Source organism: Tamandua tetradactyla, chromosome X (genome assembly GCF_023851605.1).
Source record: "Tamandua tetradactyla isolate mTamTet1 chromosome X, mTamTet1.pri, whole genome shotgun sequence".
NCBI lineage: Eukaryota > Metazoa > Chordata > Mammalia > Pilosa > Myrmecophagidae > Tamandua > Tamandua tetradactyla.
Window position 1 is genome coordinate 120,610,534 of NC_135353.1, and position 25,168 is coordinate 120,635,701.

A 25,168-nucleotide genomic window follows, 5' to 3' on the forward strand; every position below is an offset into this window, starting at 1 on the left:
AAGAGTTTTTCTGGAATACAGGAGATCCCCTAGGGTATCTCTTAGTACTACCATACCCTGTGGTTAAAGACAATGGAAAACTGCAACAACCCAATCCAGGCAGGACTACCTATCACCCAGAAATTTCAAGAATGAAGGTCTGGGTCACCCCATCTGGTAAAGAACCATGGCCAGCTGAAGTGCTTGCTGAGAGTAAAGGGAACATGGGATGGGGAGTGGAAGAAGGTAGTGATAAATATGAACTATGACCATGTGACCAGTTACAGAAACGAGGACTGTGATGGTATGAATATTTCCTCCCTGTTTTATGAGTATATTTGTGTTTGTACATAAGCAAATATCTTGTTTTCCTCTTATCATATGACACAAGTTGTATTGTTCATGTTATACAATTTAAGTCACAGGATATGAAGTTTAAGAGTGAATGTTGGGACAGGCCACGGTGGCTCAGCAGGCAAGAATGCTTGCCTGCCATGCCAGAGGACCCAGGTTTGATTCCCGGTGCCTGCCCGTGTAAAAAAAAAAAAAGTGAATGTTACCTATAAGGACTTGCACCCTATTCTGGAGAGATATAGTGTGTTTCCAGTTGTACACAGGATAGTCGAATATTGTTAGGCAAAACGTATGTCTGTTATTGTGTTCTATTTGGAGATTAGGTGTATTTCAAGGTGATGTGCATAGCTGCCAATTTGACAAGGGGTGGACTGTGATGGTTAGGTTCTGGTGTCAACTTGGCCAAGTGATTATGCCCAGTTGTCTGGTCAGGCAAGCAGAGGCTTGACTATTGCTGCAAGGATATTTTGTGGCTAGTTGATAAACCGGAAGGCTGGTGTTTAAATCATCAGTCAGTTGATTGCAGCTGTGGCTGTTACATCTGCGATCAACTAAGGCATGTCTCCCACCAATGATATAATCCAATCAGTTGAAGACTTTTAAGGAAGAGAGACTTTTCCACTGCTTCTGCCAGTGAGCCTCTCCTGTGGAATTTGTCCAGACCCTTATCAGAGCTGCCAGCTTCACAGCCTACCCTATGAATTTTGGACTCTTCCATTCCCACAGCTGCATGAGACAGCTTTATAAATCTCATATTTGCAGAACTCTCTTCTTGGTTCTGTTTCTCTAGAGAACCCATCAGGCAATTCTCTGCCTCAGCTGTATATGCACTGCAAGAATGCTTGAAAACAAGGCCTAGATTCTGATTCAGTAAATTTGGAGTTGGGCCTGATAGTTTGCATTTCTACTAAGCTCCCAGGTGATGCTGATCTGCAGATCTAAAGACAATACATTGAGGTATGTGCATAGGACTCCTGATTCAGGATTCTGAACCTGCACTGTGGCTTAAATGGAAAGAAAGCCATGATAGACTTGTCATGTCCTCCAAGGGAAAACGGCCATGGAAGCAACTGGCAGGAATGCCAACTTTTTCCCATTCTGAATCTCTCTGAAAGAGTGGTATTTTATTTAGGATATCTGAATCACTTCATCGTAATGCAGTTTCCACTTTTCCATGCAAAGATAAAACGTCTGACTCCCTTTCCCTCATCACCAGATACTACATTGTAATTTAGATATAGAATAATGGAGATTGCCTTGTATAGCTACATCCACTCCTTTTAACCATTAGCAACAAGCAGTAGGAGTGGTCGGTAAAATTTAGAGATTACCTAATGGCTATGGGATGGTGAAACAGTATGTATCTTGGATTAGGAACTGGTGTGTGCCTAGGGTTAAGACTGGATTTTTGAACCCATATAGGGAATTAAACTGGAAAGAAAGAAGGAATCATGTAGAACAAGAAACAGATTTCACAATGTGAAGCAAAACTTTATTTCCATCATTTTGTCAGGACCACTTTTCATTAAAAAACAAAACTATTATACAAGTAACCTATGTTTATTATGAAAAAATAGAAGAAAACAAGAAATAAAAAAAGAAAATGAAGGAAGCTCAATAAAAATTCATTCATAATTTGACAATGTAATACTATTAGTATTTTACAACGAAATCCTTATGAGTTCAATCTTGTGTATCTACATTACTTTAGAATAAATCCTAGCAGTAGAATTTCTACGTTTTTTTTCTTTTTTGTGTGTGGTAACATGTTATCTAATACAAAAGTTCCAATTTTAACCATTTTTTGGTGTACAATTCAATGATTCTATATACATGCACAATGTATTTCTTGTTTTCTTCTATTTTTTCACCACTATGCATCAACAAAACTTTTCCATCACCTTGAGCAGAAATTCATTACCCATAAATAATAACTCCCAATTCCCTCTCCTCTTGGCCCCTATAAATTCTAGTTGATCTTCTGTTTCTCTGTGTTTGCTTACTCTAGGTATTTCACATGAATGAAATCATACATTATTTGTCCTTTGTGTCTGGCTCATTTCACTCAACATGTCTTCAAGATTCATCCATCTTAAGGCATGTTACAGATTGTCATTACTTTTTTTTTTCAGTTCCAATAAGTCTTTATAAAATGTCATTACTTTTAAGACTGAATAATAAGCCATCATATGGTTATAACACATTGTATTTTATCCATCTATCTGTTGATGAACAGTTAGGTTGTTTCTACCTTTTGGCTATTGTGAAGAATGCTGCAGTGAACATTGGTGTACAAATATCTGTTCAAGTCCCTGTTTTCAATTCTTTGGGATATTATACCTAGAAGTGGGGTGGCAGGTGTTAACGTTTGTTAAAATTGACAAAATGCAATAGACCAGAAATGGGTTGGCTTTTACAATGAGGGTTTATTAGCTTACAATTTACAGCTCTTATGCTGTGAAAATGTCCAACTCAGGACATCAACAGGATGATACCTGGATTCTGAAGACACACTGCTGGCATCTGGGACACCTCTGTCATATGGCAGGCATATAGCAACGTCTGGTCGTCCATCTCTTCCAGATTTTGTTCCTTCCGGCTTCTGGTGTCAGTGGCTTCCTCTCAGCTTCTCCAGGGCTTCTCTTAAGTTCATCTCTTAGCTTCTCTGGTGTTCTCTGAGCTCTCTCTGTTTCTTCTGTGTCCTTTATCCTCTCATAAAGGACTCCAGTAAAAGGATTAAGACCCACCTTGAATGTGGTAGGTCACATGTCAATTGAAATAACCTAATCAAAAAGTCCCACCTACAGTAGGTCTACACCCACAGGAATGGGGTACATAATAGCTTCAAATTACCACAATGGGGTCATATGATATTTCTATATTTAAATTTCTAGGGAACTGCCAAACTGTATTCCACAGAAGCTGTACTATTTAATATTACTGCCAGCAAAGCACAAAGCGTTCCTATTTCTCCCCATCCTGACCAACACATTTATTTTCCATTTTTAAATAACAGGCATCCTTGTGGATGTGAAGTGGTATCTCATTGTGTTTTTTAAAACAGTTTTATTGAGATATATTCACATACCATACAATCCATCCAAAGTGTACAATCAATGGCTTTAAGCATAACCAGAGTTGAGCATTCACCAACACAATCTGTTTTAGAACATTTTCATTACTACAAAAACAAGAATATCATATCCCTTAGCAGTCACCTCTCAATTGTTTTCTCCTTCCCCAGCCCTACATAACTACTAATATATTCCTGTTTTAATAGATTTATTTATGTTTATATTTTACATAAATAGAATCATACAATATGTAGTACTTTATGTCTGGTTTCTTTCATTTAGCATAATGTTCTTTTATAATTATTTTTTTAATTAGAGAAGTTGTAGGTCTATAGAAAAGTCATTTTTAAAATACCACATTTCCATATACCCCCCGTTGTTGACACTTTGCATTAGTGTGGTATTTTGTCACTATTGATGAGAGAATATTAAAATATTACTAACCATAGTCCATAGTTTACGTCAGGTGGATTTTTTTTTTACCATATACCACCTTACTATTAACATCTTGTGTTAATGTCATACATTTGTTATAATTTATGAAAGAACATTCTTATATTTGTACTATTAGCCCCAGTCCATCATCCACAACACGGTTTACTGTGTAATATAGCTCCATGTGCTATGTTCTAATTTTCCTTCTAGTAACATACATGACCTAAAACTTCCCCTTAAACCACATTCACAAACATAATTCAACACTGGTAATTACACTAACAATAATGTGCTACCACCACCACTATCCATTTCTAAACATTTATAATCAATCTAAATAAAAATTCTGCGCAAATTAAGCATCAAATTGCCATTCTCTACCCTCATTCTATCCCCTTGTAACCTATATTCTAGATTCTAACTCTGTGAGTTTGCCTTGCTATAATTAGTTCATATCGGTGAGGTGATACAATATTTGTCCATTTGTGTCTGGTCTATTTCACTCAACATAATGTCCTCAAGATTCATCCATGTTGTTGCATGCATCAGGACTTCATTCTTTTTTATGGCTGAAAATATTCCATTGTATTTATATACCACCTTTTGTTTTTCCATTCATTGGTTGATGTGCACATGAGTTGCTTCCATCTTTTGACAATTGTGAATAATGCCACCACCAACAATAAGTCCCTGCTTTCAGATCTGGGTATATACTTAATAGCAGGATTGCCAGATACATGGTAGTTCTATACTTAGCTTCCTGAGGAACTGCCAAACTTTCTTCCACAGTAGATGCACCATTTCACATTCCCAGCAGCAATGAATGAATGTTCCTATTTCTGCACATCCTCTTCAACACGTGTAGGTTCCTCTTGTTTATTAGTGGCCATTTTAGTAGGTGTGAAATTATGTCTCATTGTGGTTTTGATTTGCATTTCTTTAATAGTGATGTTGGGATCTTTTCATGTGCTTTTTAACCATTTGTATTTCCTTTTTGGAAAAATGTCCATTCAAGTCTTTTGTCAATTTTTAAATTGGGTTGTTTGGTTTTTTATTATTGACTTGCAGGAATTCTTTATATATTCTAGGTATCAAACCCTTATCTGTTATGTGGTTTCCAAATATTTTCTCCCATTGAATTGGCTGTTTTTTCACCCTTTTGACAAAGTCCTTTGAAGCACAGAACTATTCAATTTTGAGGAAGTCCCATTTATCTAGGGATCTTGAAGGCCCTTCCCTAAATTTTCCTGTAGGAGTTTTATGGTCCTGCTTCATATATTTATGTCTTTGGTGCATTTTCTTTTTTTTGCATGGGCAGGCACCAGGAAGCGAACCGAGGTCTCCAGCATAATAGGCGAGAACTCTGTCTGCTGAGCCATCCTGGCCCACCCTGTCTTTGATACATTTTAAGTTCAATTTTGTACATGATGTGAGATAGGGGTCCTTTATCATTCTTTTGCATATCGATATCCAGTTTTCCAAACACCATTTGTTGAAGAGGCTATTCTGTCCTGGTTGAGTGGATTTGGCAGCCTTGTCAAATTTCAATAGTCCGTAGATGTGAGGGGCTATTTCTGAGCTCTCAATTTGATTCCATTGGTCAATATATCTATCTTTATGCCAGTACAATGCTGTTTTGACCATTGTAGCTTTGTAAATATGCTTTAAAGTTAGGAAGCATGAGTCCTCCAACTTCATTCCTCTTTTTCAAGATGTTTTTGACTATTCATGGCCTCTTATCCATCCAAATAAATTTTATAATTGGCTTTTCCATTTCTTCAAAGGAAGGTGTTGGAATTTTTATTGGAATTGCATTGAATCTGGAAATCAATTTGGGTAGGATTGACAACTTATAGATATTTAGTCTTCCATTCCATGAATACAGAATGTCCTTCCATATTTAGATCTTCCTCGATTTCCTTTAGAAATATTTTGTAGTTTTCTGTGTGCAAGTCTTTTACATCCTTGGTTAAATTTATTCCTAGATATGTGATTCTTTTTGTTGCTGTTGTAAATGAAATTTTTTCTTGATTTCCTCCTCAGATTGCTTATTACTAGTGTATAGAAGCTTTACTTGTTTTTGAGTGTTGATCTTGTGTCCCACCACTCTGCTGAACTCGTTTATTAGCTCTAGTACCTTTGTTGTCGATTTTTCAAGACTTTCTTTATATAAGATCATGTCATCTGCAAATAGTGAAAAATTTCCTTATTCCTTCCCAATTTGCTCCTTTTTACTTCTTTTTCTTTCCTAACTGCGCTAGATAGAACTTCTAGCATAATTTTGGATAATAGTGGTGACAGTGGGCATCCTTGTATTGTTCCTGATCTTAAGGGAAAGATGTCAGTCCTTGACTATTGGGTATGATTGATAGCTGTGGGATTTTCATATATGCCCTTTATCATGTTGAGGAAGTTTCCTTCTATTCATATTTTTTTAAATGCAATTTTATTGAGATATATTCACATAACATAAAATAATCCAAAATGTACAATCAGTGGTTCACAGTATCATCATAGAGTTGTGCATTCATCACCACAATTTTTGAACATTTTCATTACTCCAAAAAAAACATAAAAATAAAAATGAGAAAGAACTCCCAAAACATCTCATTCCCCTTATTCCTCTCCCATTATTTATTTATTTATTGTCCCTATATTTTCACTCGTCTGTCTATATACTGTGTGAAGGGAATGTCAATCACAAGGTTTTCATAATCACACAATCACACTAAAAGCTATATAGTTATACAATCATCTTCAAGAATCAAGGCTATGGGAATACAGTTCAACAGTTTTAGGTATTTCCTTCTACCTATTCTAACCAATTAAAAACTTAAAATGGGTATCTATAGAATACATAAGAATAACCTTCAGAATGGCTTCTCAACTCTATTTGAAATCTCTCAGCCACTGAATCTTTATTTTGTCTCATTTCTCTCTCCCCCCTTTTGGTCAAGAAGGCTTTCTCGAGTCCATGATGCTAGGCCCAGGTTCATCCCTGGGAATCATGTCCCACATTCCCAGGGAGATTTACACCCCTGGGATTCATGTCCCATGTATGGGGTGTATTACTATCTTTTGAAGTGTCCTTATCAAGATAGGATGTTAGATTTTGTCAAATGCCTTTTCTGCATCAACCAAGATGATCATGTGGTTTTTCTGCTTTGATTTGTTGATATGGTGTATTACATTAATTGATTTTCTTATGTTGAACCACCCTTGCATACCTGGGGTTGAACTACTCGATCATGATGTATAGTTCTTTTAATGTACTGTTGGATTAAATTTGCAAATGTTTTTTTGCAATGAAAAAGTTGCAAAAAATAATAATGAAAAAATGAGGATTTTTTCATGTATGTTCATTAGAGAATTTTTTCTGTAGAATCTTTATCTGGCTTTGGTATTAGGGTGACATTGGCCTCATAGAATGAATTAGGTAGTGTTCCCTCTTCAATTTTTGGAAGCATTTGCACAGGGTTGGTATTAATTCTTCTTGGAATGATTCATAGAATTCACATGTGAAGCCATCTGGCCTTGGATTTTTCTTTGTTGGGAGGTTTTTGATGACTGATTCAATCTCTTTACTTGTTATTCATCTGTTAAGGTCTTCTATTTCTTTTAGAGTCAGTGTAGGTTGTTGATGTGTTTCTAGGTATTTGCCCATTTCATTTAAGTTGTCTAATTTGTTGGCATACAGTTGTTCGTGGTATCCTCTTATGATCTTTTTCACTTCTGTGCATTCAGTAGTAATGTCCTCCCTCTCAATTCTGATTTTATTTATTTGTGTCTTCTCTCTTTTTCTCTTTGTCATTCTAGTTAAGGATTTATACATTTTACTGTTCTTCTCAAAAAAAAACTTTTGGTTTTGTTAATTCTTTCTATTTTTTCTATGTATAATTATTTTAATATGGCATTGGATATGATTTGCTAGCATTTTGTTAAGAATTTCACATCTATGTTCATTAGGGAGATTGGTCTGTACTTTTCTTGTATCGTCTTTATCTGATTTTAATGTCAGAGTGACATTAGCTTCATAAAATGAGTTAGGTAGCATTCCTTTTTCTTAACTTTTTTTAAACAGTTTGAGCAGGATTGGCATTAGTTCTTTTTGAAATATTTGATGAAGTTCTTCTGTGAAGCCATCTGGTCCTGGGGTTTTGTGTGTGTATGTGTGTGGGAAGATTTTTGATGACTGGATGTCTTTACTTATAATTGGTTTGTTGAGATCATCGATTTCTTCTTGAGTCAGTATAGGTAATTTGTGTGTTTCTAGGAATTTGTTCATTTCATCTAAGTTATCTAGTTTGTTGGCATATAGTTCATATTATTCTCTTAGGATTTTTAAAATTTCTTCGTGATCTGTGGTAACAACCCCCTTTTCATTCCTGATGTTGTTTATTTGTGTCTTCTCTTTTCTTCTTTGTTAGTTTAGCTAGGGAACCATCAATTTTATTCATTTTCTCAAAGAACTAATTTTTAATTTTGTTGATTCTTTCTATTGTTTTATTGTTCTCCAGTTTGTTTATTTCCACTTTAATTTTTATTATTTTTCTTCCTTTATTTGCTTTGGGGTTAGTTTGCTGTTCTTTCTCTAAGTCCTCCAGTGAGCAGTTAAATCCTCAATTTTGCTCATTCTTATCTTTTAATATAGTCATTTAGGGCAATAAATTTCCCTCTCAGCAGTGCCTTTGACACATCCCATAAGTTTTGATATGTTGTATTCTCATTATCATTCATCTCCAGATATTTACCGATTTCTCTAGCAATTTCTTCCTTCGCCCACCAATTATTTAAGAGTGTGTTGTTTAATCTCCATATATTTGTGAAAGCTCTGGTTCTTTGGTGACTATTAATTTCCAACCTTATTCTGCCATGATCAGAGAAAGTGCTTTGGATAATTTCAATCTTGTTAAACTTGTAGAGACTCAGTTTGTACCCCAGTATGTGATTTATAGTGGAGAACATTCCATGTGTGCTAGAGAAGAATGTGTATCCTGGTGTTTTGGGGTGCAATGATCTATATATGTCTATTAGATCTAATTCATTTATCTTATTGTTTAGGTTCTCTATTTCCCTGTTGATCCACTGTGTAGTTGTTCTATCTATAGCAGAGACTGGTGTATTGAAGTCTCCCACTATTACTGTTGATACTTCTATAGCTCCCTTCAGTTTTTCTAATATGTGCCACATGTACTTTGGAGCTCCGTGATTGGGAGCATACACATTTATGATTGTTATTTCTTCCTGGTGAGTTGTCCCTTTTATTAATATGTAGTGTCCTTCTTTGTCTCTTATGACGTCTTTACATTTAAAGTCTATTTTGTCTGCTATTAGTATAGCTACTCCTGCTTTCTTTTGGTTACAGCTTGCATAGAAGATCTTTTTCCTTCCTTTCTCTTTCAATCTAACTGTGTCCTTGAGTCTAAGATGCATCTCTTGTAAGCAGCATATAGATGGATTACAATTTTTGATCCATTCTGTCATTCTGTATCTTTTAATTATGAGTTTAGTCCATTAACATTCGAGGTAATTACTTTAAAAGCTGTTCTTGGTTCTACCATCTTGTCCTTTAGTTCTTATTTATCAGCTCTGTACATTCTTTTCCTTCTCTCTCTCTCTTTTCCTTTAAATTACCTTTACTCATATTCTTCAGTTCTGTGCCCTCTCCAGACCTCCCTCTCCTGTATTTTTTTAAATCAGCTGACAGGATCCCTTTAGTATTTCTTGGAGGGCTGGTCTCTTGTTGACTAGTTCTCTCAATCTTTCTTTGTCTTTGAAAACTTTAATCTCTCCCTCAATTTTGAAGGATAATTTGGCTGGTTAAATAATTCTTGGTTGAAAGTCTTTTTCATTCAGAATCTTGAAAATATCATACCACTGCCTTCTTGCTTCCATGGTGCCTGTTGAATAGTCCAAAGTCATTGTTCTGTGCTTTCCCTTATATGTAGTAGATTGCTTTTCTCGTGCTGCTTTCAGGACTTTCTGTTTCTCTTCAACACCTGACAGAGTGATTAATATGTGTCTTGGAGTGGACCTGTTTGGATTTAGTCTATTTGGAGTTCACTGGCCCCCCTTTGATTTGCATATTTGTGTCTTTTATAAGGTTTGGGGAGTTTTTTTCTGACTATATGTTTAACTCATTTTCCCAACCCTTTGCTCTTCTCTTCTCCTTCTGGGACACCAATAATTCATATTTGTGTGCCTCTTGTTGTCCATCATTTCCCTAAGATCCAGTTGCATTTTTTCCATCTTTCTTGCCATTTGTTCTTTTGTGCACTCTAGTTCTATTGTGTTATCTTCTAACTCACTTATTTTTCCTTCTGCTTCTTTGAATCTGCTATTGGGTGTCTCCAGGATGTTTTTTATTTGGTCTACTGTATCTTTCATTTCTGTGAGATCTACGATTTTTCTATTTAACCTCCCAAATTTTTCTTTAGGCTCATCTTAGTGTCTTCCTGATATCTTTTATTTCTTTATAAATATCCTTGAGTAGTTGTTCCATATTCTGTGCCCCCTCTGGAATTTTTATTTGGTCATTTGGCTGGGCCATTTCTGCTTGGATCTTTGTGTGCTTTGTGATTTTCTATTGTCTTCAAGGCATTTGATTATCTTGATGTGATTATTTTGTAAATTTGTTTCCTTCATTCTACTAAAGCTTTGTATTTGCTCAGTTTTTGCTGAATATTTCCTTTTGCACTTTGTCAGTTATCAGATCTCTCATGTAGGGTATACAATTATAAGCTACACTGGGGTGCACAGGTACTCCAATGGCAGAATGGCTGCCCACCACGCAGGAGATCCAGGCCAGACTCCCAGCCCCTTCTCCCCAGCAGATGGTGTGCTCAGTCTCCTCCTCCCTCAGCCCCGCCCCTCCTGGCCAAAGTGACTGAAGGTCAGTGGGCTCTGCAGTGGGGCTGCTCCATCAGGGGAATGGGCTAGCGGGTCTCTGCTGGGGACACTGGGAAGCTGACCAGTGCGTGGGGGGCCAGCTGATCCACAGACTGGTGGGCCGGCCATTCTCACACCTGGCCAGGTGATCACTTTCCCCGCCCCAAGGCCTGCCCTGGGGTGGATGATCCACCGCCTCTGATTCCCTGCAGCCACTGCCCACTGCAACAACGTGGGGGGTGGGGGGTTCGCCAGCCACAGCTCTTCAGGCTGGAGCCCAGGAGGGTCATCTCCCTCCTATCGCCCCTCCCTGCACACTACAGCCTGCCCGGTGGTGGTCCCTAGTCACCAGTCCCACTTCTTTGTTGCTTTTTTATTCTCAATTTCATTGATTTCTGCTCTGATCTTTGTTACTTCTTTCTTTCTTCTTGTTTTGGCATTAGTTTGCTGTTGTTCTTGTTCCTGCACATGCACTGTTAGGCCTTTGATTTTAATTCGTTCTTCTTTTTTGATATAGAAATTTAGGGCTATAAATTTCCCTCTCAGCACTGCCTTCACTGCATCCCATAAGTCTTGATATATTGTGCTTTTCTTTTCATTTGGGTCAAGATATTTTGCAATTTCTTCTTTTACCCACTGATTGTTTAAGAGTTGTTGTTTAACCTCCATATATTTCTGAATTTTCCAGCTCTCCACTTGGTATTGATTTCTAGCTTCATTCCATTATTATCACAGAAAGGGCTTTGAATAATTTAAATCTTTTTAAATTTATTGAGAATTGTTTTTGAACAAACACATGGTCTATCCTGGAGAATGATCTATGTGCATTTGAGGAGAATGCATATCCTGCTATTTTGGAGTTAAGTGTTCTGTATATGTCTGTTAGTCGAGTTCATGTATCATATTATTCAAATTCTCTGTTTCCTTATTGATCCTCTGTCTAGATGTCCTAGCTATTGATGAAAGTGGTGTATTAAAGTCTCCAACTATTATTGCAAAGACATGATTTATCCCTTCAATTTTTCCAGTATTTGACTCATTTATTTTTGGGCACCCTGGTTAAGTGCATAAATATCTGTGATCAGTGCTTGGGGAAGAGGACTTCTCTGTTGCTCTCTGTCCATAGCAGCCAGGCAGAGACTGGACCCTAAACTGGCCCAATTTGAGAGTGAAGATGTGTGCCAGCAGCTGCTACTCACAGTTCTTTACTGCAGTTTCTCAGCCTCTTTCTCCTGCTCTTCCTCTGATGCTGTAAAGTGCTCCCTTTGCCTTTGGAATCCCAGAATAGTTGTTTTAAATAGTTCCTGCCTGTCTTCTAGCTGTTTTGGAGGAGGAGTGAGTCCTGGAGCTCCCTACTCTGCCATCTTCTCCAGAAGAGTCAGTCATTTTGGTTTCGATTTGCATTTCCCTAATCGCTAATGATGTTAAGCATCTTTTCATATACTTGTGGCTAATTGTATATCTTCTTTGGTGGAATGTGTTTATTCACATCCTTTGCTCCTTTATTAATTGGATTGTTGGTCTTTTTGTTGTTGAGTTGTAGGAGTTCTTTATGTATTCTGGATATTAAACTCTTATCAGATATATGATTTGCAGCTATTTTATCCTGTTCTATAGGTAATATTTTCATTTTCTTGACAGTGCCTTTTAATCCACATACATTTTTAATTTAAAGTAATTCAAAATAATCTATTTTTTATTTTTTTGTTCATGTTTTTGGTGTCATATCTAAGAAATCATTACCAAATCCAAATGAAGATTTTTCTCTATGTTTTCTTCTAAGAGTTTTGTGGTTTCAGCTCTTATATATATAGCTTCTTGATTCACTTTGAGTTAAGATTTTAGATGCTTTAGTACTTTATAATGTTCTTGACATATCCAACATAAAATACTGATGATGAATAAACAAGAGGGAAAAAGATTCCTCAGCAAAATTCTTCTGGAAGTCAAAGTATCACTCTGGTCAAACACAGTAGGGAAGAACTTGTGAACAAAGAATAAGGGAATTTAACAGAAAATTTCAGTTTGAAGCCATAATTAGAAAACAAACAATAAACCAACCTTCTCTTCTAGCTATGAAAGAGAGAGTAAGAGTGGAGTGGGAATCTCTAAATAGCATTTCTGTGAAGCAGCTTATAAAGGATGGGCACAACCATTGCATATGTAATGTGCCAATGCTCAAGGTCAAGGATTCTAAGATTCTAGCAGTCTATATATATTACTGAGAACCATATTATTAAAAATATAAATGCATAGATATATACCATATGGTATTAAAACAGACCTTGCTATATAACATAGAGTACATGTCACTTTTACCTCTTTCTGAGAATAACAGTATAAAGAAAGATATACAAAACATTTATGCCCATAACTAAACAATCACCAAATAGTCAGTGTTGACCTTAATCAATGGCTACTGAGCCCAGAATACCCCACTGCTGCCGCTTGGGAAGAATCTAGGCTCAGCACCCAGCAGGTCCCACTCAACTCCCTTGTTCTGCATTTGCTTCTGCAGAAATTAACAGAAATTTGCATAATACTAAATCCACAGGCATTAAATATGGAGCTCAAGCTAGAAAAAGTAGCAGCAGAGACAAAATAAGCTGGAATTCATTAGAAAAGCAACAGGAAGATTTTTTTTATGCTTCCAGTTTTATAAAAGCAACGGAAGATTTTTTTGTTAATGCTTTTAGTTTAAGTCAGAGTTTAGTCCACCAGCTTCACAAAGCTGTTGGTGTTTTGCTGTTGTTCTTTGACAAAAAAAGAGATTCTACAATAAGCACTTTCATCCAAGAAAAATAACATGTTGGTTAAGTTTCTGTAGCCCTTCCCAAGTTACTTTGTTTCACATACAAAAGTTAGATGTGTTCACAGCTGATGCATCTCCAAAAAAGGTTTTCATGAAGGTCATCAGCTTCTGAACATTTTCCATTGTGACAGCATTACATAGGGAGACCCGGATACCTCCCACAGACCTATGACCTTGTAACCGAGAAATCAAGATTTAAAGGATGATTTTGATTACTGAATCATTATATAGATATTCCTTTTTGCTTTCCGTTATATTGGAGTAGACAGAGGGAAATTCCTGAAATCTCTACATTGTAATCCAGCTGCCTTGATCTCTGATAATGATTTTATAGCCCTTATCTTCTGCCCCTGTGATTGTAAAAACCTTGTGACTAGACTTCATTTGTACCCAGTTATCCAGTTTTTCAACTTTAGAGTCTTATAATCAATAAAGACAGCCACTAATGTTTATTAATGAAGGGTCTTGGGTCAGCCTAGAACTAACCCTCCAAGTCCAAAGTTATCTTGACTGAGACTGGATCTAACCAAAGTGGGCCCACCTGAAATGCACAGTAGCTTAGACTTTAACCTACAAGTCACCTATACCTCATTCCACCATTTTCTTTCATACAATCTGTGACTAAGCATGTAATCAATCTGCACATGCTCAGTAATCAGATCACCTCTAATTACATCATCTGGGGCCACTGTACTCATTATCCTAAACCCTACCCATCTTTTCTCTAATAAAACTATCAGAATTGCTGCAGTTCAGGGAGACAGATTTGGGGCCACTAGGCCATTTGCTCTCTTACTGTGCACCTAGTAGTAAACTCTTTATCTTTTTGAAACCCTAGTGTCTTAGGAATTGGTTATTGAATGTATTGGGCAAAAGAATCCATGACCTTTGTCCATTAATAACCTTTCAAGGAAATCATATTGAGTTCAAGAGCTTTATCAAGAAATCATTTTTCTAAAGCCTTGTCTCCTTTGGTGTTGCCAATGTGGAATGGATCATTCATCTTGCCTCTATTCTGGGGCTCCACTGGACATACATAGAACCCTTGAGAATTATCAATAATATGGTAAATCATTTCCAATTTGAAGGAGCTGAGCTTCTCCATGGCCTCTGTACCACCATTGTTCTTAATCCTCGCCAGGACCAAGCCCATAACATAAAACCTGAAGCCTGGAGGTGTGTTGTATAAGGAGTTGTTCCCAGCTTGCACTTTGTATTACAGGATGAAGGGGAACTCTTTGAGAGCAAAGCCCAGGAGGTCATTGCAGATGATTATCACTGTGACTCCTGCAAAACCCATGTTCTTCTGAGCACCAGCAAAAATGACACCAAACTTGGAAACATCCACTGGCTTGGATAGGAAATTTGAGGACATGTCACAAACCAACACGGCTTCTTTGACATCAGGTGTAAAATCAGACTCCACTCCATGCACAGTCTCACTTGCATAGTAATACACATAGGAGGCTTCTGGGTTGAGGTTCGAGGTGCTTGGATCTGGAATGTTCATGTAACTCCAAGTTTGGGGTAGACAGTATTCACAGTCCCAATCTTCCTGGCTTCTTCTGCAGCCTTGGCTGACCAAGTTCCTGTCACCATGTAGTCCACACATCTTCCTGCTTTCAGGCTGATCAGGTTTAAGGGGACAGCACTAAAGTGGCCACACCTACCTCCTTGCACAAAAGTCACCTTGTAATTGTCTGAAATGGCTAACAATTTCCACACAAAATATTCTGTGGAGTTAATAATCTCAGCAAAGTCAGATGACCTGTGACTCATTTCAAGAACACTAGACCCAACTCTTTTATAATCTAATAATTCTTTCTGTACTCTGACAATACCGAGGGCAGCAGCTTGGTGGGCCCAGGCCCGAAGTTGATCACCTGCTTTGGGGCATCTATGGTGTGCCGGTGTGGGCTGCAAGTTAGACCAGGAGGACCAGTCGCATGGAGAGAGCATGTCTCCTGGGGGCAGAGGCGAGAGTCTCTGAGTTAATTTTTGTGTACTAATTTTTAAGACAATTTTCTGTAAAGTAGGGATTCATTTGTTTTTGTATGTGCACAGCCAATTTTTTACATCTGGAGAGACAAATAGACTGATAGTACTATTGGCTGAAGAGACTATTTTTTTCCTCATTTAATATACTTGGCACCTTTGTTGAAAACCAGTTGGCTGATTTGGTTTATTTCTGGACTCTCAATTATATCCCATTGGTCTATATGTCTATTCTTATGCCAGTATCATATGTTTTGAGTGCTGTAGCTTTGTGATGAGTTCTGAAATTGGGAAGTGTGAGACCTCCAACTTTGCTCTTTTTCAGAATTGTTTTGGCTATTTATGGCCCACTGCCATTCCCATTCCATCTGTTTTGAGGGTTGGCTTTTCCGTTTCTACATAAAAGGCTGCTGGGACTTTGATAGGGATTGCATTGAATTGCAGATTGCTTAAGGGAGTATTGACATCTTAACAATATAAACCTTCCAATCCACGAACACAGGATGTCTCTCAATTATTTGGGGTTTTTTGTTTGGTTTGGTTTTGCTTCTGCAGTGGTTTGTAGTTTTCAGGGTACAAGTCTTTCACCTCCTTGGTTAAATGTCTTGCTAGTTTTTTTTTTCTTTTAGATGCTATTGTAAATGGAATTGTTTTCTTGATCTCCTGTTTGGAGTACTCATTGCTGGCATAGAACTGAAATCACTTGAAATACAATTGACTTTGTCGTGCTAATTTTGTACCCTGCAAGTTTGCTGAATTCACTTATCGGCTCCAGTAGTTTTGTTGTGGATCTTTTTGGCTTGTCTACATAGAGCAACATGTCATCTTCAAATAGATGTGGTTTTACTTCTTCCTTTCCAATTTGGATACCTTTTATTTCTTTGCCTTTCATAATTGCTCTGTCTTGAAATTCCAGCAAAAAATGTTGAATGCCAGTGGTGAAAACAGACATCCTTGTTGTTTTAGTCTGCTAATACTGCCAGAATGCAATATACCAGAAATGGGTCAGCTTTTATAAAGCAGATTTATTAAGTCACAAGTTTACAGTTCTAAGGCCTTAAAAATGTTCAAACTAAGGCATCCAGAGAAGGATACCTTGACTCCAAAGAAAGGCTGAATGGTGTCCAGGGTTTCTCTGTCAGCTCGGAAGGCACATGGCTGACTTCTGAGATCCTTGCTCCTGGTTTGTTGTTTCCAGCTTCTGATTCCAGTGGCTTCCTCTTTAAGCATTTGTGGGCCCATACTTAACTGCTCTGGGGCAAACTGGATTTCATCTCTTAGCTTCCCTTTGCTCTCTCCAGGTTCTGGCTTTCTTAGCATCCCATGGAAAGGTACCTGGCAACATCTGCTGGGCTCTGGCTCCTGTCTAGTTTCTGTCAGCTCTTTCAGTTCCTGGTGTCTCCTGGGGCTTCTGCATTTCCAAATGCCTGTGTGTCAGCACTCCAAGTGTTTCAAATGTCTGTGTCTAAGCTTTCTCCTAAAATGTTTCTCCATGTCAGTTATTTTAAGGACTCCAGTAAACTAATCAAGACACACCTTGAATAGCTGGAGTCACATCTCCATTTAATCAAAAGGTCACACCCACAATTGGGTATGTCACATCTTCATGGTAAAAACCTAATCAAAACATCCCACCTTACAATACTGAATCAGGATGAAAAGAACAAGGCTTTTCCAGGGTTATAACAGCCTCAAACCAGCACACTTGTCTTGTTCCTGATCTCAGGGGGGAAATTTTCAGTCTTTTGCTTTTGAGTATGATGTTAGTGGTCAGTTTTTCCTAAATACCCTTTGTCATGTTGAGGAAGTTTCCTTCTATTCCTAATTTCCTAAGTGTTTTATCATGATAAGATGTTGGATTTTGTCAAATACCTTTTCTACATCAATTGAGATGAACATGTGTTTTTTCCTTCATTCTGTTAATGTGCTGCATTACATTGATTGGTTTTCTTATGTTAAAACATCTGTGCCTTCCTAGGATAAATTTCACTTGTCATGGTGTATAATGCTCTTACTATTCTAATGGATTCATTTTGCTAATATTTTGTTGACTGTTTTTGGTTGTATATTCATAAGGGAAATTGGTCTGTAATTATCTTTGCTTGTGGTGTTTTTATCTGGCTTTGGTATCAGGGTAATTCTAGCTTCATAGAATGAGTGAGGAAATGTTTCCTCCTCTTCAACTTTTTGGAAGAGTTTGAGAAAACTTGGTGTTAATTTTGTTTGAATGTTTCTTAGAATTCACCAGCGAAGCCATCTGGACTTTTCTTTTTGGGGAGGTTTTTGATTACTGATTCAATCTCTTTACTTGTCATGGGTCTGTTTAGGTTTTGTATTTCTCCTTGGATCAGTTTAGGTAATTTGTATGTTTCTAGGAATTTGTCCATTTCATCTAGATTATCTTATTTGTTAACACACAATTGTTCATAGTATTCTCTTATAATCCTTTTTATTTCTGTAAGATTGGTAGTTATGCCCCCACTTTTCATTTCTGGTTTTAGTTATTTACATCTTCTCTCTTTTTTCTCTATCTGCCTAGCTAATGATTTGTCAATTATATTGATCTTGTCAAAGAGCCAACTTGTGGCTTTGTTGATCCTCTCTATTGTTTTTCTGTTCTCTATTTCATTTATCTCTGCCCTAATCTTTATTGCTCCCTTCCTTTTGCTCTCTTTGGGTTTAGTTTGTTCTTCTTTTTGTAATTCCTTAAGGTTATTGATTTGAGATCTTTCTTCTTTTTTGATGTAAACATAAACATCTGTGAGTTTCCCCCTGAGCACTGTGTTTGCTATGTTCTGTGAGTTTTGTTATATTGTGTTTTCATTTTCATTCATCTCTAAGAATTTTCTAATATCCCTTGTGATTTCTTCTTTTACCCATTGATTGTTTATGAATGTGTTTAATTTCTACATTTTTGTAAATTTTCTAGTTTTCCTTCTATTATTGATTACTAGTTTCATTCCACTGTGATTATAGAAGATGCTTCGTGTGTTTCCAATATTTTAAAATTTATTGAGACTTGTGAGCCAACATATGGGTCTATCCTAGAGAATGATCCATGTACGTTTGAAAAGAATGTATATTCTGCTGCTAATTGGGTACAGTCTTCTTTATATATATTTTAAGTCAAATTGGTTTATAGTGTTGTTCAAGTCATCTGATTCCTTATTGCTCTTCATTATTGAAAGCGATGTGATAAAGTCTCCAACTACTATTGTAGAACTGTCTGTTTCTCCCTTCAATTCTATCAATGTTTGCTTCATATTTTGGGACCCTGTTGTTAGGTGCATATATGTTTGTAATTGTTATATAGTCTCAATGGAGATCCTTTTATCAGTATATAATGTCTTTCTTTGCAAAACTTCTAAAGTTAAAGTGCTATGTACTTGTATTAGCTAGGGTTCTTTAGAGAAACAGAATGAGCCAGAGATATCTGTAAAAATAAAATTTATAAAAGTGTCTCACACAACTGTGGGGATGTAAGAGTCCAAGATCTGTAGGGTAGGCCACAAGCTGGCTGCTCCAATGAAAGTCCTCAACAAACTCTCAGGAGAGGCTGGCTGGCTGAAGCAAAGAGAGTGATTGCCTCTTCTGAATCCTCCTTAAAAGCTTTCCAGTGATTAGACTAAGTGTCACTCATAGCAGAAGACACTCCCCTTAGCTGATTGCAAATGCTTTTTCTAATTAAATACAATCAGCTGTGGATGCAGTCAACGTAGTCATGATTTAAGTCCATGAAATGTCCTCCCAGCAACAGACATGCCAGTGCTTGCCCAACCAGACAACTGGGCACCACCATCTGGCCAAGTTGACACATGAAACTGACCATTACAGTACTTCACATAATAACTGACTATTTGTACTTGGTGAATTGACTACTCATGTTCTTAGCCCATTTTTATGTCCTTTTTCTTCTCTATTAGTAAAGATGCTTTATATATTAGATATCTTTAAAATATATTCATGTTTAATTCTTCCAGGATTTATTTTGGAATAAAGTGTGAAATAAAATCCTAAAAATTTTTTTTTTTTTTTTTTTAAAAGAGTGTTATGTATTTTTTTTTTATTAATTAAAAAAAGAATTAACAAAACAATTAGAAATCATTCCAATCTACATGTACAATCAGTAATTCTTAATAACATCACATAGTTGCATATTCATCATTTCTTAGTACATTTGCATCGATTTAGAAAAAGAAATAAAAAGACAACAGAATAAGAATTAAAACAATAATAGAAAGAAAAAAAAACAAAAAAAACAAAAACAAAAAACCTATACCTCACATGCAGCTTCATTCAGTGTTTTAACATAATTGCATTACAATTGGGTAGTATTGTGCTGTCCATTTCTGAGTTTTTATATCCAGTCCCGTTGTACAGTCTGTATCCCTTCATCTCCAATTATCCCTTCTCTCTTTTTTTTTTTTTAATTAACGGAAAAAAAGAAATTAACCCAACATTTAGAGATCATACCATTCTACACATGCAATCATTAATTCTTAACATCATCACATAGATGCATGATCATCATTTCTTAGTACATTTGCATTGGTTTAGAAGAACTAGCAACATAACCGAAAAAGATATAGAATGTTAATATAGAGAAAAAAATAAAAGTAATAATAGTAAAATCAAAACAAAACAAAACAAAAACCTATAGCTCAGATGCAGCTTCATTCAGTGTTTTAACATGATTACTTTACAATTAGGTATTATTGTGCTGTCCATTTTTGAGTTTTTGTATCTAGCCCTGTTGCACAGTCTGTATCCCTTCAGCTTCAATTACCCATTGTCTTACCCTGTTTCTAACTCCTGCTGAACTCTGTTACCAATGACATATTTCAAGTTTATTCTCGAATGTCCGTTCACATCAGTGGGACCATACAGTATTTGTCCTTTAGTTTTTGGCTGGATTCACTCAGCATAATATTCTCTAGGTCCATCCATGTTATTACATGGTTCATAAGTTTATCTTGTCTTAAAGCTGCATAATATTCCATCGTATGTATATACCACAGTTTGTTTAGCCACTCTTCTGTTGATGGAGATTTTGGCTGTTTCCATCTCTTTGCAATTGTAAATAATGCTGCTATAAACATTGGTGTGCAAATGTCCGTTTGTGTCTTTGCCCTTAAGTCCTTTGAGTAGATACCTAGCAATGGTATTGCTGGGTCGTATGGCAATTCTATATTCAGCTTTTTGAGGAACCGCCAAACTGCCTTCCACAGTGGTTGCACCCTTTGACATTCCCACCAACAGTGGATAAGTGTGCCTCTTTCTCCGCATCCTCTCCAGCACTTGTCATTTTCTGTTTTGTTGATAATGGCCATTCTGGTGGGTGTGAGATGATATCTCATTGTGGTTTTGATTTGCATTTCTCTAATGGCCAAGGACATTGAGCATCTCTTCATGTGCCTCTTGGCCATCCGTATTTCCTCTTCTGAGAGGTGTCTGTTCAAGTCTTTTTCCCATTTTGTAATTGGGTTGGCTATCTTTTTGTTGTTGAGATGAACAATCTCTTTATAAATTCTGGATACTAGACCTTTATCTGATATATCATTTCCAAATATTGTCTCCCATTGTGAAGGCTGTCTTTCTACTTTCTTGATGAAGTTCTTTGATGCACAAAAGTGTTTAATTTTGAGGAGTTCCCATTTATTTATTTCCTTCTTCAGTGCTCTTGCTTTAGGTTTGAGGTCCATAAAACCGCCTCCAGTTGTAAGATCCATAAGATATCTCCCAACATTTTCCTCTAACTGTTTTATGGTCTTAAACCTAATGTTTAGATCTTTGATCCATTTTGAGTTAACTTTTGTATAGGGTGTGAGAGATGGGTCTTCTTTCATTCTTTTGCATATGGATATCCAGTTCTCTAGGCACCATTTATTGAAGAGACTGCTCTGTCCCAGGTGAGTTGGCTTGACTGCCTTATCAAAGATCAAATGTCCATAGATGAGGGGGTCTATATCTGAGCACTCTATTCGATTCCATTGGTCAATATATCTATCTTTATGCCAATACCATGCTGTTTTGACCACTGTGGCTTCATAATATGCCATAAAGTCAGGCAGCGCGAGACCTCCAGCTTCGTTTTTTTCCCTCAAGATGTTTTTAGCAATTCGGGGCACCCTGCCCTTCCAGATAAATTTGCTTATTGGTTTTTCTATTTCTGAAAAATAAGTTGTTGGGATTTTGATTGGTATTGCATTGAATCTGTAAATCAATTTAGGTAGGATTGACATCTTAACTATATTTAGTCTTCCAATCCATGAACACGGTATGCCCTTCCATCTATTTAGGTCTTCTGTGATTTCTTTTAGCAGTTTTTTGTAGTTTTCTTTATATAGGTTTTTTGTCTCTTTAGTTAAATTTATTCCTAGGTATTTTATTCTTTTAGTTGCAATTGTAAATGGGATTCGTTTCTTGATTTCCCCCTCAGCTTGTTCATTACTAGTGTATAGAAATGCTACAGATTTTTGAATGTTGATCTTGTAACCTGCTACTTTGCTGTACTCATTTATTAGCTCTAGTAGTTTTGTTGTGGATTTTTCCGGGTTTTCGACGTATAGTATCATATCGTCTGCAAACAGTGATAGTTTTACTTCTTCCTTTCCAATTTTGATGCCTTGTATTTCTTTTTCTTGTCTAATTGCTCTGGCTAGAACCTCCAACACAATGTTGAATAATAGTGGTGATAGTGGACATCCTTGTCTTGTTCCTGATCTTAGGGGGAAAGTTTTCAATTTTTCCCCATTGAGGATGATATTAGCTGTGGGTTTTTCATATATTCCCTCTATCATTTTAAGGAAGTTCCCTTGTATTCCTATCTTTTGAAGTGTTTTCAACAGGAAAGGATGTTGAATCTTGTCGAATGCCTTCTCTGCATCAATTGAGATGATCATGTGATTTTTCTGCTTTGATTTGTTGATATGGTGTATTACATTAATTGATTTTCTTATGTTGAACCATCCTTGCATACCTGGGATGAATCCTACTTGGTCATGATGTATAATTCTTTTAATGTGTTGTTGGATACGATTTGCTAGAATTTTATTGAGGATTTTTGCATCTGTATTCATTAGAGAGATTGGTCTGTAGTTTTCTTTTTTTGTAATATCTTTGCCTGGTTTTGGTATGAGGGTGATGTTGGCTTCATAGAATGAATTAGGTAGTTTTCCCTCCACTTCGATTTTTTTGAAGAGTTTGAAGAGAATTGGTACTAATTCTTTCTGGAACGTTTGGTAGAATTCACATGTGAAGCCATCTGGTCCTGGACTTTTCTTTTTAGGAAGCTTTTGAATGACTAATTCAATTTCTTTACTTGTGATTGGTTTGTTGAGGTCATCTATGTCTTCTTGAGTCAAAGTTGGTTGTTCATGTCTTTCCAGGAACCCGTCCATTTCCTCTAAATTGTTGTATTTATTAGCGTAAAGTTGTTCATAGTATCCTGTTATTACCTCCTTTATTTCTGTGAGGTCAGTAGTTATGTCTCCTCTTCCATTTCTGATCTTATTTATTTGCATCCTCTCTCTTCTTCTTTTTGTCAATCTTGCTAAGGGCCCATCAATCTTATTGATTTTCTCATAGAACCAACTTCTGGTAAAATCCTAAAAATTTTTATTTATTTGTGTGTGTTTTTTTAAAATTGTGAATCAGCATTTGATGAATAACAAAAACTCCCACTTTACAAAATTACATTATTTAATCCTCTTAACTGTGTGAGGTAGTATTATCATTATCTCAATCTTCCAGGTGAGAAAATGGAGGCATAGAAAGGGTAGGTGAATAGTTTTTAAGGTGTGGAGCTAGATTTTGTTTTTAAAGTTGTCAATACAACTTATTCCTCGTAAAGAAATTTTAGGCAGATCACTTTATTTAATCCCTAAAATTTAATTGATTACCATAAAGGAGCTTGGAGAATTTTGCCTTCAAATTTTCTACTTTCTGAGGAACTGCAATGCCAATGGGCTTATGTTGAATGCTCCTTATTCTCTGGGAAGACTTAAGAAGTGTGGATTATTCCTTCAAAAAATGTAAGAAGAATGAAACAGAGTTATCTGTCCTTCTCCATATTGTTTCAACTAAAAGCTTTTAAGTTGTGGCATTCAATGTTACATTATTCAAAACAAATGCATCTGCGAAAACAGAAGATGCTCAGTTCAAATCTCATGGAGTCTGATAAGAACACCTCCTTTCCTTGGGATTTATTTTTATATCATCTAAAACTTTCATCAGCACTTACTTTCCTGGTCTGAAACTTTCAGTGATTCCCCATGACAAAAAGATAAAATCCAAACATCTTTGATTGTCCTATGAGGCCTTTCACAACGCATCCCCAATTTGCAACTTAGTACAGGTCATACAACAAATTAGAGGAGATAGTGCAGGCAGAAATTTGTTTTTTCAACTCCAAGAGGAGTTGCTGCTTTCTGAAAGCACACACCAAATACCTACTAAATATGTATATAATTTGCAGTGTATTCAGGTGCATTCTATTGATTTGGCAGGAGCTGCTATTTTTGTTGTGAATGAGTAAAATGAGCCAAGGTAAGAAACACATGCACATTAGCTGAACAATTCAAAGGTCATAAAACACTACAGGAAAAAAAATATATATATATATATTTTAAAAAAAGAAAAACACTACAGGAGATTTGCTGAAGAAACCTGTACATAATGGAGTGAGCTGGCAGGGAGGAAGGGAGCCACAGAGCATGTCCTGTTAGCACTGACCAGGACTGACTTGAAGCCCTGCATGGGAAGGTCTGTCAGCAAAAGTTTGTCACCTTCATTTCTGGTCTTGGTCATCAAAGAACACTCAAATCACAGATTATTCAAATCAGAGGAGACCTTAGAAATTAGCCTTCTAGTCTAGCATCTTCATTTTTAAGTGAGGAAACTGAAGTCCAACAGTGTAGGAACTAGTTTACAAGGAATCCTTCATGAGAAAAAAAATAGCTAAGAAAACCTATGAATTATCTCAACAGTGGCTTTTACCTGTTTTCTATAACAGCATTCTGGGTTCCCTTCAGATTCCCCTGGGCCTATTGCCCATAGCCAGAGAGATACTCTCATTCTCTCTAGTGGCTTTACCTCCCTACATTCCCATTTCCACATCAATCAGAGCAGCAACTGGGTGTCCTCAATTAGATTTCGTAGGGCAAAAACTAAAGAATCTGCAGTTAAAATACTTCGGTCTAAGTGTATGGAAGGAGTTCAGATAGTGGACAATTTAGGGAAAACTTCACACATTCTCTCTCACCCCCTCCTATTGTCCATTATGTTGAAGGACACCCCTCCCATCAATTTACAGCCCACCCATTTTACAGATTACAGAATACCTTGGTTAGAGTGGGAGATCGAGAGGCATTATATCTTGTTATTTTTACTCATCATGTCAGAACTTCAACTTCCAAGTGGGTTTGCTAATTTTTAGAACAATTGTCCTAGGGTCTCAATGTTGCCAACCAGTTCTTACATTTCTAGAATACCTCTTTTGGGAATTGCCTTCAAGGCTTCAAATTTTAAAGCCCAAGAAACCTGAATTAGAATCACATCTCCAACACTTTCTATTTGTGGGGCCCATAATATTAGCTTAATATATCTGAGACTCAGTTTCCTCACCTGTAAA

The 25,168-nt window shown here is 36.7% G+C and overlaps 1 pseudogene; it reads right to left on the reverse strand.

The window, feature by feature from the left end:
* Positions 1-13,601: 13,601 nt before the first annotated feature.
* LOC143672054 (phosphoserine aminotransferase pseudogene) lies at positions 13,602-16,357 on the reverse strand (annotated as a pseudogene).
* Between the last annotated feature and the right edge of the window lie 8,811 nt (positions 16,358-25,168).